A 12338-nucleotide genomic window follows, 5' to 3' on the forward strand; every position below is an offset into this window, starting at 1 on the left:
CAGTGTGGCGGAGGAGCAGCGTGTCCACGTCCAAGGCGCTGATGCCGGGGTTGTTGAGGAGATCGACGGTAGGGAGCGACTCCCGGCGGTGGTGCGATGCTCGGGACAACGCCGAGGTGTGGATCACCTCGTAGATATGGAGGCGGGATATGATGTTGTCAAGGACATCGAGGGGGAGCAACCCTAGCATGTCTGGCGCCGATCCGCCACTACCTGCTCGGTGGTGGCGGTGACTGCACGTCGGCCATTTCCTTGCCCAAAATCCGCTCCCCGCCTGCGCACTCGGAAACCTAACCACCCTCGGTGTAGTTGGTGTCGTGCTTTTGTTGCTTCCGACTTGTGGTGGCTCATAGGCGGTAGGTTTCCAAGCCGCTGACCACCGCCACCAATTCCGCTTCATCCCGGTGCGAGCTCGGCAACTTGCTGCAAGCCACGCTGTTGCTGCCACTATTGCGGAGAAGGGGAACGAAAGGGGAGAGAGAAAAGAGAAGAGAAGAGAAGAGAGAGGATGATATATGGTCTCACACGCCGACTCAACGGTTACACTAGGTTAACAGATCACATGAGCAAAAGTCGCTCTTAAAACTATTAAAGGTGTTATTTTGTATCGGTTTTAATAGTTGAGAGTTCAAATATATCAGGTATTGTAATTGAGGGTTACAAATTAGATTGGACATATATTTGAGGTGGCCAAAGTAGACTTGTTCCAAAAATTTATAGGCTCATAATTTACGCCTGTTTTGGGCCAAATCCAGGCCTTACAAAGCAGGCCCGTAGTCCTACGTTTAGGGTTCGGTCCTGCTAACCGGTGTGTTAGGTTTCCTCCTTGTCTACCTCCGGCTCCTTCCTATCCGTCTCCTTTGGTTAGTGCCATTGGTAGCCCCGCTCGGCGACGCCGACGCGATTTCCTCTCCTCGCGCCTTACTGAATTCGAAACGAAATTGTAGATCATATAGCAGAGAGAGAGAGAGAGAGAGAGAGAGAGAGAGAGAGAGAGGAAGCAGACGCGGACCCCTTGATTTCTCGGCTAGATCTGAGATATCATCGCATCATGGGACTGCTGGGGTTGAATCGGCTCATGTCCATACAGCGGGAGCAGCGCTGTCGCCAAATCGAAGCCAGTAAGCCGCATGTTGGATCTGTGCTACTGCTATCTGCATGTTGTGTTTCCCCCCCCCCCCCCCCCCCCCCTTTTTTTTTATGTGTTATATAACTTCTCCAATACAATTAAAGCTGGTTGCTACGCTTTATATCTTACAGAAAGACAGGACTCAGCCGCCACCAGTCTGTTCTTCCTTACAAAAATCCTCTTCTTGATGTGCTTGCTGTTTTTTCAAGGTTTTTGTGAGCTTCAAAGCTAACCTTGTTACAAGCTTGTTCCTTTTTTTCACGATAGATGTTGTCATAGTTAGAGGAGCTGGGATTATCCACTCAAACACAAAATTTGGCATACTGTATTTTAATAGTGTGCGACTATATGAGGAGGTTGGACACTTGGACATGGAACTCACGGGGGGAGGAGAGCAGTGGTGGCTGAGAAAATAGGAATTCCACTTGCTGTCGGCTGATGAGCTCCACGGTATTAGAGAAAAAGTCACACCGTTTTGCAAAAAAATACCTCTGCTCAATTGGCGGAGTTTTTTTTCCCATTAATATACTGTAGTAACAAGTTGCAGCTTAAAACAGTTACTAAGTAGGATAATGGATCATTGAATCTGTGTGTATTTCAGTGCTTTGATGCCTTCATCTGTTTGTTTTCTTCCAATTATATACACAATGTCATAACCATTGTGTGTTGCAGATCGTCTTCTTGCATCCACTGATAAAAGAAAGGGGTCTCCCTGCAAACAAGATAATTCCCGATGCAGCAAAAGAGAGAGATATTCTCAGCCAGACCTTCCGGAGGTACACCATAAAAACCAAACTGTCACAAAACGTGTCGTTTTGGACATACCTTTTCTCAAGCATTCAAAACTTTGAAAATAAATATCTTTATGATTTTTTGCTTGCATACATGGACTTGAATGTCTAAAAAAGTAATATCATAATCTTATCGTGTAGATATTAAATCTAAAGTAGGTGCTTTCTAAAGTTGACTAATAATAATAATTATCATGCTTGCACAAGACACAACCTAAATGTAGGTAGAATTTCACTTCCAGGTTGTTACATAGTATGCACTATACTAAGCATTATAAGTTTGAAGTTGATAAGCAATCCACATGGTTGAACACATATTAGAAAGTTAGAATCAGCGTCTCTGAAGTTCTGAGATTATTTGTACATTTTAGTACCGAGAAAAATATTACCTGGTTTGGATGGTGCCAGCTTCCTTGTTGGTAGGATCTGCAAGTTCCAAAACTCTCAAATTTTAACAGAGGAGATACTTTTATGGTTTTACCTTTGGGGAGATAATTGCACCTGTTGCGTCTGTACCATCATTTGGGGGTGTTTCTATCATAGGATTCAAAGTATATATTTGGGGGGGAAGTGAAGCCAAAACGTTCAGTATGAAATGGTTAGTATCTAACCTGTGAAAAAGATGATCCCAATACCATTTATTTTGGGACGTATGTTCAGATGTCATCTGCTAAACCAGTGGAATCATAGCTAAAAAACAAAAGGTTGAGTAGATACATTCCAATTTGGTTAAATGGGTATATACAACATTCCAATTTGATTAAATGGGTATATACACAAAAGTTTGGGTGGTTTCTAGAAATTTCGAAAATTATCTTTGGAGGCACAATTGAAATGCTTTCTTAATAGAATTTGTGGGAAGAAAATAAAAAGGACTTGATTTGATGACACATTCAACAACAATAAATTTCTTGTTCTATCAAACAATAGCATTCCTCAACAACTCCTATCCAGTTTTTACCATTCAAGAAGTACTAATGTTCATGATTCATACCCTAGATGCATGGTAGAAAGTTGAATAAAAAATGAAACCACAAATTTTGGAAGGACATTTATTTCATAACTATCACTTCGGGTAAAGACAAATAACGCAAATCAATATTACAGACATTTCAATTCCTGCTTTAAAACTCGTAACATCAAGAAAAAGAAATACCTGATAATACAATATTTGATTGCTTTATTATTTGCTTCATAAGTCATCAGAATTCATTCTTAATCAGTGAATATACTTCACAGCAAACTGGAAGCTAAGTGGGTACTTAGAGTCAAATACATTTGATCTTTAGTAGTCAAATTTCATTTAAGCTTAAGCAAATCACCTTGTAGTTGTAGAATTATCTTTTATAGGTTTCCACTCCCCTGCTTGCTGCAGCTTTGCTCGTTAGACACACATATATAGATACACAAATATAGCAATACACCAGTCATTTATATAATGTTAGGAGCAACCTTTTTTTTTTTCTAAACACATGAATAGCTAGTAGTGTTGGGGATGGGGATGAGGAGGAATAGGGCAGGGGGAGGTGGAAGCGGAGAAAGGGGAGGTATGGATTCCTTTGCTTCCCACCGCAGGCGTCTTCGACCGGCCAGTCCCCGTACATCTATCCTCGTCCTTCTCGATGCCGGTGGCTCTTCTTCTTACCTCTCCCCATTGATGTGGTGGAGATTGGGAGGAGACATGGCGGCTTTGGAGATGGGGGGAGGACGATGCACATCAGCGGGGAGGATGGGAGTGGAGGAAGCGGTGAGGGGATTGGGGAGGAGGAGGCGAGCCGAGTGGCAGCAGCGGAAGTGCGGAGCACACGATCCGGCGCCTCCGCTTCCCGGGAGTGGGCGGCGCAGCGACCAGGGAAAGGGGAGGCGGCCTCCCGAGATGGTGTAGTAGGGGTGAAAATGAATGGTAAGACTAGGGATGTGGAAGGATCTTATTGCGAAAGAATTTTTACGAAGGATCTAGAATAGATTTTTCCAATCAATGAATCCAACAGCTCACATCATCTGTAGGGGCAATCGGGCGGCTTATGTTTTTTTGATGACGTGGCGCAATCTGGTGGTAAAAAACTTTACTTTTTTCACTACTTTAGATAGGGTTTTGAGCTTCTTTTGTTGTGACTTCTGTGACCGAGATCCAAAATCCTGCTGTAAGGCGTATCAAAACCTTCTACAGCTTGTCCTCGCCTCCTCGGCCTCTCACAACTATATGTGTGGTTTATGGGATATTCTCATCCAGCTCATAACCAACTTTGGCAAAGGAGGTCCGGCACACCAATCTTTGAAGAACACTTCCTTGATGATTTTCAGAGCAATAAATATTCCATTCTCACGTGGCAAGTGGCAACTCTTAATACTGTCCATAATTTGGGTGTTTGAATTGACCGATTATATGCCTGTTGATGCTTTCCATACTGCTTCCACTACATAAGTAGTATGGTATACATTGCGATCCTAGGTAAACTGCCAGCATATGATCTCATTTTCTGGGCTATCCATTTTCTCAAACTCAAGAAGATATGCCATTGTGAGTTCACTAGAATATGCAGACAAAACAGTTGTAATATCTGGCAATCACAATCTTTCTTGATTACAAGCAGCCACATGGTGCTTGCTCTTGCAACTGTTTCTAGAATTTTTTCAGTGTTTGGCAAATTACCTTTCTTTCAATCTAGGTTCAGATGATAATGGTAATGATAATGTTCTGAAAATAAGGAACAATTTGGAGACACTGGACAGTTGGATAACATCTATTGTCTAACCATAGCTTGATTATCAAACAAACTTTGATGCTCATGAATTTACCTTTCTAGTACAACTTAAAATGAAAGCACATCATGGTACAATAAACGCATAGTGACCTATGGACTGCTCTTCTCTACGGAACAATTTTGCTTCCAATTCAATATGTACCTCTGCAATGCAGAGCATTTTACACAACCATGTGCCACCTTGCTACAATGCTACGACATATATTGTTTTGCTTTCTCTAATTGAGTTGATTGTTTGCTTCTAAAATTCCAATGTTATACTTTACTCAAATGCTTGTGCATGCAGGACATTTGGCGCCATATACATTCCTTACTGTCACTTCAAGATGCTGCCCGTGCTGCTTGCGTGTCTCGGGCTTTTCTATGTTTATGGAGGTGCCGTCCCCACCTCACCTTCAGTTTGCAAACTCTGGGCTTGAGTGAAATGGCATGTAAAAAGGGTGGAATAGCTAGAGATTACAATAAAAAAGTTGACCGCATACTGAAAAAACACTCAGGCACAGGAATGAAGAAATTTGAGATCGAATTCTATGGTCCTTCAAATGCAAACACCTATTATCATCTCAATAATTGGCTTGAGATTGCTATTACATCTGGAATTGAAGAACTCACCCTTAGGTTGACTCCAGATGTGACAAAGTACAACTTCCCTTGCTCACTTTTATCTGATGGAAGAGGGGACTTGATTCAGTCTCTTCACCTTTCCCACTGTTCCTTCCGTCCAACAGTTGAGGTTGTTAGCTTGAGAAGCCTGACAATTTAGATCTATGTTTGGTGCGTATTACGGATAGAGAGTTAGGAATTCTCCTTTCCAATTCTTTAGTTTTGGAGAAGTTGGGAATCAAATACTGCGACAAGATTAATTGCCTGAAGATACCTTGTGTTCTAGAGAGGCTCAGTTCACTGGAAGTGTTTGAATGTTACAGCCTACAAATGGTAGAGAGCAAAGCTCCAAATTTATGCAGTTTTTGCTTTGGAGGTGAATAGGTACAGTTCTCAATTGGAGAACCGCTGCAAATGAAGAACCTGCAAGTGATCTTCCCCAACAGTATCAGTTTTGGCCGTGCTGAACTTCCATTTAGTATGCCTAATCTTGAAACTCTTAATATCAGTTCACGTTGTGAGGTATGCTCTACACTTATGCTTACAGCAGTCGCCACGCTCTGATATATAATTGTTCTGAGTCATCTTTATGCAGATGTCCCATACACCAACTGCACCTGGCAAATTCCTTCACCTCAGATAATTGAGTATTACTTTTGCGGGATGGAGATTTTCACGTGCCTACGATTATTTTTCTCTTGTTTCTTTTCTTGATGCTTCTCCTTTGTTGGAGACTTTCATCCTATGTGTGAGTTACTATTCATTCTGCAAGGCATATTTAGTAACTGTGCCATTTATAATTTATTGACATATCATCATTGGTTTTCACCTTCAGATTTTACAGAAAGGAAAGCATGACTTAACTTTAAGGGATCCTATATATCCAAGGCAAATGTCTGAACGCCAGCATGACAGCCTAAAGAATGTGAAGATCAATGGTTTCAGTTCCACAAAAAGCTTGGTTGAGCTAACATGCCATATTCTTCAGAACACAACTTCGCTTGAGTGCCTTACATTGGACACTACTCGCATTGAGTTTCGGTGTTCTGATAGTAGTGTTGATGTATGTCTCCCATCGGACAGGGATGCTATCAAGGGAGCGCATAAAGCGCTCTTGGCTATCAGAACATATATTGAGGGTATAGTTCCCGCTAAAGTCAAGTTCAGTGTTCTAGAGCCTTGCCGCCGTTGCTACGCTTGGTAACTATGCCAAATCATTGTAATTAAACAGTATTTAATTGTGTAACTTCAGATGCGTTGTGCTTTCTGTTTTAAAATCAGTGGTGTACTGGTGTCCATAAAAATGCTGAGGTATGTGCTTTGGTTTATTATTAATCTCTTTCTGTAACTTAAGATGTGTCGTGATTTTGTTCCAAGTTATTGGTGGTCTGTTATATTCAGGACTGTGCTTTGGTTAATTTGATACTAATACCAACCAGACCATCTGATATTCATCCATGTGCTTGTACGGTTGTTCTGCTCTGCAATGTCAGTTTGGTACTCATGTTACTGGAAGTTGTTTAAAGCTTTGCTAAAAAAGGCTACTTATTAAAGCGGTACTTCTATAATCCAATGCTTCATTTCTCATTAACGCTTGAGTGTCTGACACGATAGTCGCAGTTATTTATCACCACTGCAAATTCAGCAGCGTCCATCCATATCCCAGCCTGCCAAGTGGCATTCTTCCTTTATCTCAAATTAGTTGTTGTTTTATGTTGTTTAATATAGATTAAAGTTTTTTTAAAAAAATATAGGATACGGTAAAATCTTATAGTAGTCCCATAATATAAAGAATTTTGATATACTACTTATCACATCCATCAACTCTAATTCAAATTTACCAAAATCAATAGGGGTATTGTAGTTTTTTCTTTTCATCATTAATCTTTCCCAAAAGAGAATAATCCCTTATATACTCCATCTACGAATCTATACATACATATGTCCAGATTCATAGTACTCATATGTCACATCTGATACTAGATTCGTTTTTTATGGGACGGAGGGAGTAGGCCGCTAGATAGGGAGGCGTGGCATGCCTGTTATGATAAAAAAAACCCATAATGTAAAGCAGTGAAGCATCTAATCTTTCTCGAGACGGTAATTCGTCATGTTATTAAAATAATATGGACCGTACGATTTCTCCTCCGGATGTTTTGGACCATTAGATCCGCTAATTAATGAAATCTCTTTTCGGCCCTTCAGGAAACTTATATAAGCTTCTGGTCCTTCCACGTCCTTAATTTTTTTTTTCATCTTTTACATTTTCCCCCTTTCTCCCTGTTGTTGCGTCGCCTTCCCTCGCGAGACACCGCTTCGCGCCTCCGCCGCCGTCATCCGCCTCCTCCTCTACCCATCTCCGCCGCTACCGCTGCCGCCTTGCAATCTCTACTCGCCTAGCGGTGGCCCTCCCAGATATAGTCAACACAACAACGAGAACAGATGCATGGGTTCTTGCCGTCCATGGTAAAGAAAGGTTGTGTTTAGATTCAAAGTTTGGATCCAAACTTCAGTCCTTTTCCATCACATCAACCTGTCATACACACACAACTTTTCAGTCACATCATCTTCAATTTCAACCAAAATCCAAACTTTGCGCTGAACTAAACACAGCCTTTGTCTGCAATGTGCAGCAGAGGAGTACTCAGTGCATGGCTCCTCTTTTTCTGTTTATTTCGTCGCCGCTTCCCCCTCATCTAGACTGACCCCGATCCGTCCACCAGTACGCATAGGAGAGATTATGACTCTAGGAGCCGGAAGAAATTTTGTCAAGAACACTTGTCATGATTTTCCAAAAGGATACCAGTTCAGCTTCACCCTTGATGTCATACCGAACCTTCCCAAGTGCTCCTACTGTCAGGTAAGGATGACTCGTCGGCAACGTAGCGTGCTGTTAATGCTATGTTTTGCAGCCAATTAATTTTCTATGAACCAGATGTGACACATTTATCTTATCATCATCTTGTCTCCGGTTGTTTATCAGGTAGAGAAAAATGTCATTGCTGAACATCTGGGTTGGATGGGAAAACTTGGTGCGTAAGTACTATGCTGTGTTTGCAAGTCCTCTATGATGTTGATTGTCCATTCAGAAAATTTTAAGCCACTGATAAATTTTATATAGTTGAATCACATGTTGGTATATTATACTACATTCGTCCCAAAATATAAAAGGAACATATCCAATGCACACCAGCTTTCCATACACACCAATTAGCAAATGTCATGAAAGATTCTATAAAAAAAATGAACATTTACTCCTAATAGCATTTACAAAGTCTCATATTCAAATTCATTATATTTAGCCGTAAAAAAATTAAAAAATCTGACAGTTTTAAGGGTAAAAACCTGTCAGAATTTTGTTTTTTTTTGTTACGGCTAAAATATAATGAATTTAAAGATAAAATTTCACATGTAGGTATTACTATTGGAAATATGTGTCCAACTCTTTTTAGAATTTTCCGTGATATTTGCTAGTTGATGTGCACTAAGTGTGCACGGAAAGCTTGTATGCATAGTTTTAATATCAGACAATGGCATTAAAAATATATACACATAAGATACTCTTGCTTGTTTGGTCTCACATGGACAAAGCCTTAATAGCGATGTACGATTCATCTCAAAAAAAAATTTTGAGACATTTGCAACCAAAAGCAAGCTATTATACGGGTATCTAAAGTTGCACAATGCACAACTAAAATGGCTAGTAATCATTAAACCAGTAAAATAATGCTTTTAATAAGAACATATTAACAATGTGCAAAATAAAAAGAATGAACACAAATAATCAATAAATTATCAATGTATATGCAACGACATTTTTTTTACTAATCATGCACTATAACAGTCGTCATCTTCAAGGCTTAAGAAAAGAGGCAATGGAATTGTCTTCCAACGTGGTAACATCAGTATCACATCTTGTACTTGAACTTTCAAGTTTGAAGTGAAGATTACGAGTGCTCACTGCTCAGTCTTGTAACCTCATCCTATCAGTGATGTCTGTGTGAAGCAACTCCACTTCAAGAAGCAGCCACATGGATAGAGAGAAATTTGCTTCAGTGCATTTTATCACGTATATATCTCCAACATATTAACCAGGCAGTCAACAATATAAGATGTAATAGGTATGAATATTTAAATCTGAAAGTAGCGCTGTGGTGCACTGGTTCCTGAATATAAATTGACAATATAGTATATAATTCTTCATAAAAGGAGAGGAAACAAATTGCATTTGCTGATCTATCCTGCTAAAATGGGAAGTAGTAACAGTGTAAAATCATTGGAACTCTGAAATCACCTGTTAGGTTGGTGAAGCAGCAAGCAACATCCACAGAATTTGGATTGAACTCATTTCAATAACAGAGCAGGACACTGAATTTAACTCAAGGTAAAGGTTGCGATGTTGAAAAGACCCGTCACACCAAGAAAAGCCACTGCACCGCAGCAAGTCAATCAAATAAACAGTTGTAGGACCTGCCCATTGATAGGCCCTGAAGCAGATGGTTGCATAAACACATATGATTCATCAATAGTCAGTCAGTCACGGAGGTAGCTATTTCTTCGAATACTCCTATTTTAGCAATGGTAACAATCTTTCTCCTAATTAAATTAAATTCATAAAATTAGAACATGATGATATCTATATTGACGTATGTTGCTGAGATCAGAGCACATGGTAGTTTCGAACCTTAGAAGTTTGCTCATTGCCGTACCATCAACTTGACAGCATATTTTTTAACATACAAATGCGGTGGCTCTCTAAAGCACTGTGAACTGGAATTGCCCTCGTTGATATTGTCCTACTAAACAATACATCATATAACATAGCGAATAAAATGGAAAGAAAGTTAGCAACCCTAAAAGGTGGTAAATGCAATCTCAAATGCAAAACAAAGCAGGATGGTAGGGTCTGATGGCTGCTTATCTGCTAGTACAATGAAAGGGGAAAAAAAAGTGAACTTAAGGAATGGTTATCATAAAATCTAAAACACATATAGTGCAACTGTCTATGTTGTTCGGTATAAGCATCGTCTTGAAAGCAAGGTGAAAAACAATGAATCGATAATACTATGAGATGACAAGTGAGATGGCACCAAATATCAAGTGCAAAAATGAAATATAAGCTGGCTGATTAGTACTCCTAGATCAATGAAAAAGAGAAGAGGTACATTTCCTTCCTTAAAATAAACCAGCCTTGTCTGCATATATGTATTCGTTGAATCAAATGTACAAACATTATATAGATTAGATAACATGTTGATTCATTTTATTTAATATCATACACTTACCTCATGGATGATATGAAGGGCACAACTCATTTACTTGGCAAAATGGCAGGAATATGTATATAGCAAAGGATATAGCAATTTTTTAGGAGATACCAAAAGATTTAACATACCAGCATGTATGTTGTAAGATTAGTAGTTTACCCATAAAGATTAGTACTCCCTCCGTTTCACAATGTAAGTCATTCTAGCATTTCCCACATTCATATTGATGTTAATGAATCTAGACATATATATTTATCTAGATTCAATAACATCAATATGAATGTGGGAAATGCTAGAATGACTAACATTGTGAAACGGAGGAAGTATATAGTTTACACTTAAAGATTAGTACCTATGTAATTTACCCAAAAAAGGTTAAATTAGTATGCACAGAAAGATCCAGGACATGAATCTGAATCAGCATACCACAAAAACATATGGCATTAAAGTTGCCAAATGTTGCTGGAATACATGATCCGGTACAAATATAACAATAAGTTAGGTAGTGGAGCTATGTGTCACTTGACTAACAATTGTGCAATGCATTTTTAGCTCTAAAGGGAATGAGATAGATGGTATTAGTATTTTACGACCAAATAGTGCTTTTGGTGCAAAAGGAATACTTAGATGAGGCTGGCTACCATGAAGCCTTCATGTGACAAACAGTCATTCGAGGTTTATAGTATGAAGATATCAATAGTTTAGCAATAAAAAATGATCAGGATATGTGCTAGAAGAGACCATGAATATGCAGTATGCTGTTCTTACTGAATTCATGTGTTTCACCTTCGATGGAGTGGCACAGACCGAGGCAGTTTGATCACAGGTGAAATTAATTATTTAAGATGCACAAGGTATGTAGAATAAACCTTCAACTTTAAAACTGGACCACAGAAGCAGTGACAATTAATCCATATATGAATACTCCTATACAGAGAGGTGGGAAACAAGGGAAATTTGAAGTATAAATGTATGCCTACGAAGGAGTGGACAATAACGAAGAAAGATGCACCTATTGAACGGGACACTTGTAGAATTTATATTAGCTTCAGAGAAATCTTGATTGTTTGGTGAGACAGCGACCGGCGGCAAGCAGCGGCAGCGCGGGAAGCGGTGGAGGGAGGTGGGGAGAGGGAGTGGAGGCTCACCGAGCGTGCGGGCCAGTGAGGCGGAGAGGGGGGGGGGGGGGGTGGCCAATGGCGGGGATGAGGCGGTGGCGCTCCTCGGGGAGGCGGCGCGGATGGCGGTCCGACGGCTTCCGGCGAAGGTGTAGGGGCGGCCGAGGAGCAGCGCGACCTGAGAAAGATGATGGGGAAGTTAGGGAGAGAGGAGGATGCGCGGCGAGGAACGTCGGCCGGAGGGAGGGGGAAATGGAGAAGCTCAGCGACGGGCGAGGGAGATGGGGCTCCGGCGGTGTTCTGGCGACGTGGAGCGGCGGCAGGGCTGCGGTGGGGCGGCGACGCTGTTGGAGGCGGCAGCACGGCCGGGCGAGGCTTCTCTCACCGGCGGGGAGCGGCTGGAGGCGGCGGCTCGGGTTGCGTGGCGAAGGCGGCGTTTAGGTGGCGATAGAGGGAAATGGAGTAGGGGCCGGGATAGAGCTCGGCGCGGCGATGCTGACGGTGCAAGCGGAGCGGCTCGGCGGCGGTTAGGGCGGCGGCGGCGCGTGGCCGGAGTGCGGTGGAGAAAGAGAGCACGGTGGGGAGGTGGTTTCTATGCGCGGGAGGTCGGGAGGAGGGGAAAAACGGTGAAGGGAGCATATGGGTAGTATTTTTGTTGGGCCGGG

General features: G+C 41.3%; 1 long non-coding RNA gene and 1 pseudogene across 1 annotated transcript; one reads left to right on the forward strand and one right to left on the reverse strand.

The window, feature by feature from the left end:
- The first annotated feature begins 833 nt into the window (after positions 1 to 833).
- LOC127768588 (uncharacterized) lies at positions 834 to 6565 on the forward strand (annotated as a pseudogene).
- A 2420-nt stretch (positions 6566 to 8985) lies between these two features.
- On the reverse strand, positions 8986 to 11696 carry LOC127765263 (uncharacterized). The gene is made up of 3 exons (XR_008016101.1): positions 9973 to 11696; positions 9583 to 9884; positions 8986 to 9302 (listed from the first exon to the last, which is right to left on the reverse strand). It is a non-coding gene; the product is annotated as an uncharacterized LOC127765263 (long non-coding RNA).
- Positions 11697 to 12338: the final 642 nt, after the last annotated feature.

This window comes from Oryza glaberrima, chromosome 3 (assembly GCF_000147395.1).
Source record: "Oryza glaberrima chromosome 3, OglaRS2, whole genome shotgun sequence".
Lineage (NCBI taxonomy): Eukaryota > Viridiplantae > Streptophyta > Magnoliopsida > Poales > Poaceae > Oryza > Oryza glaberrima.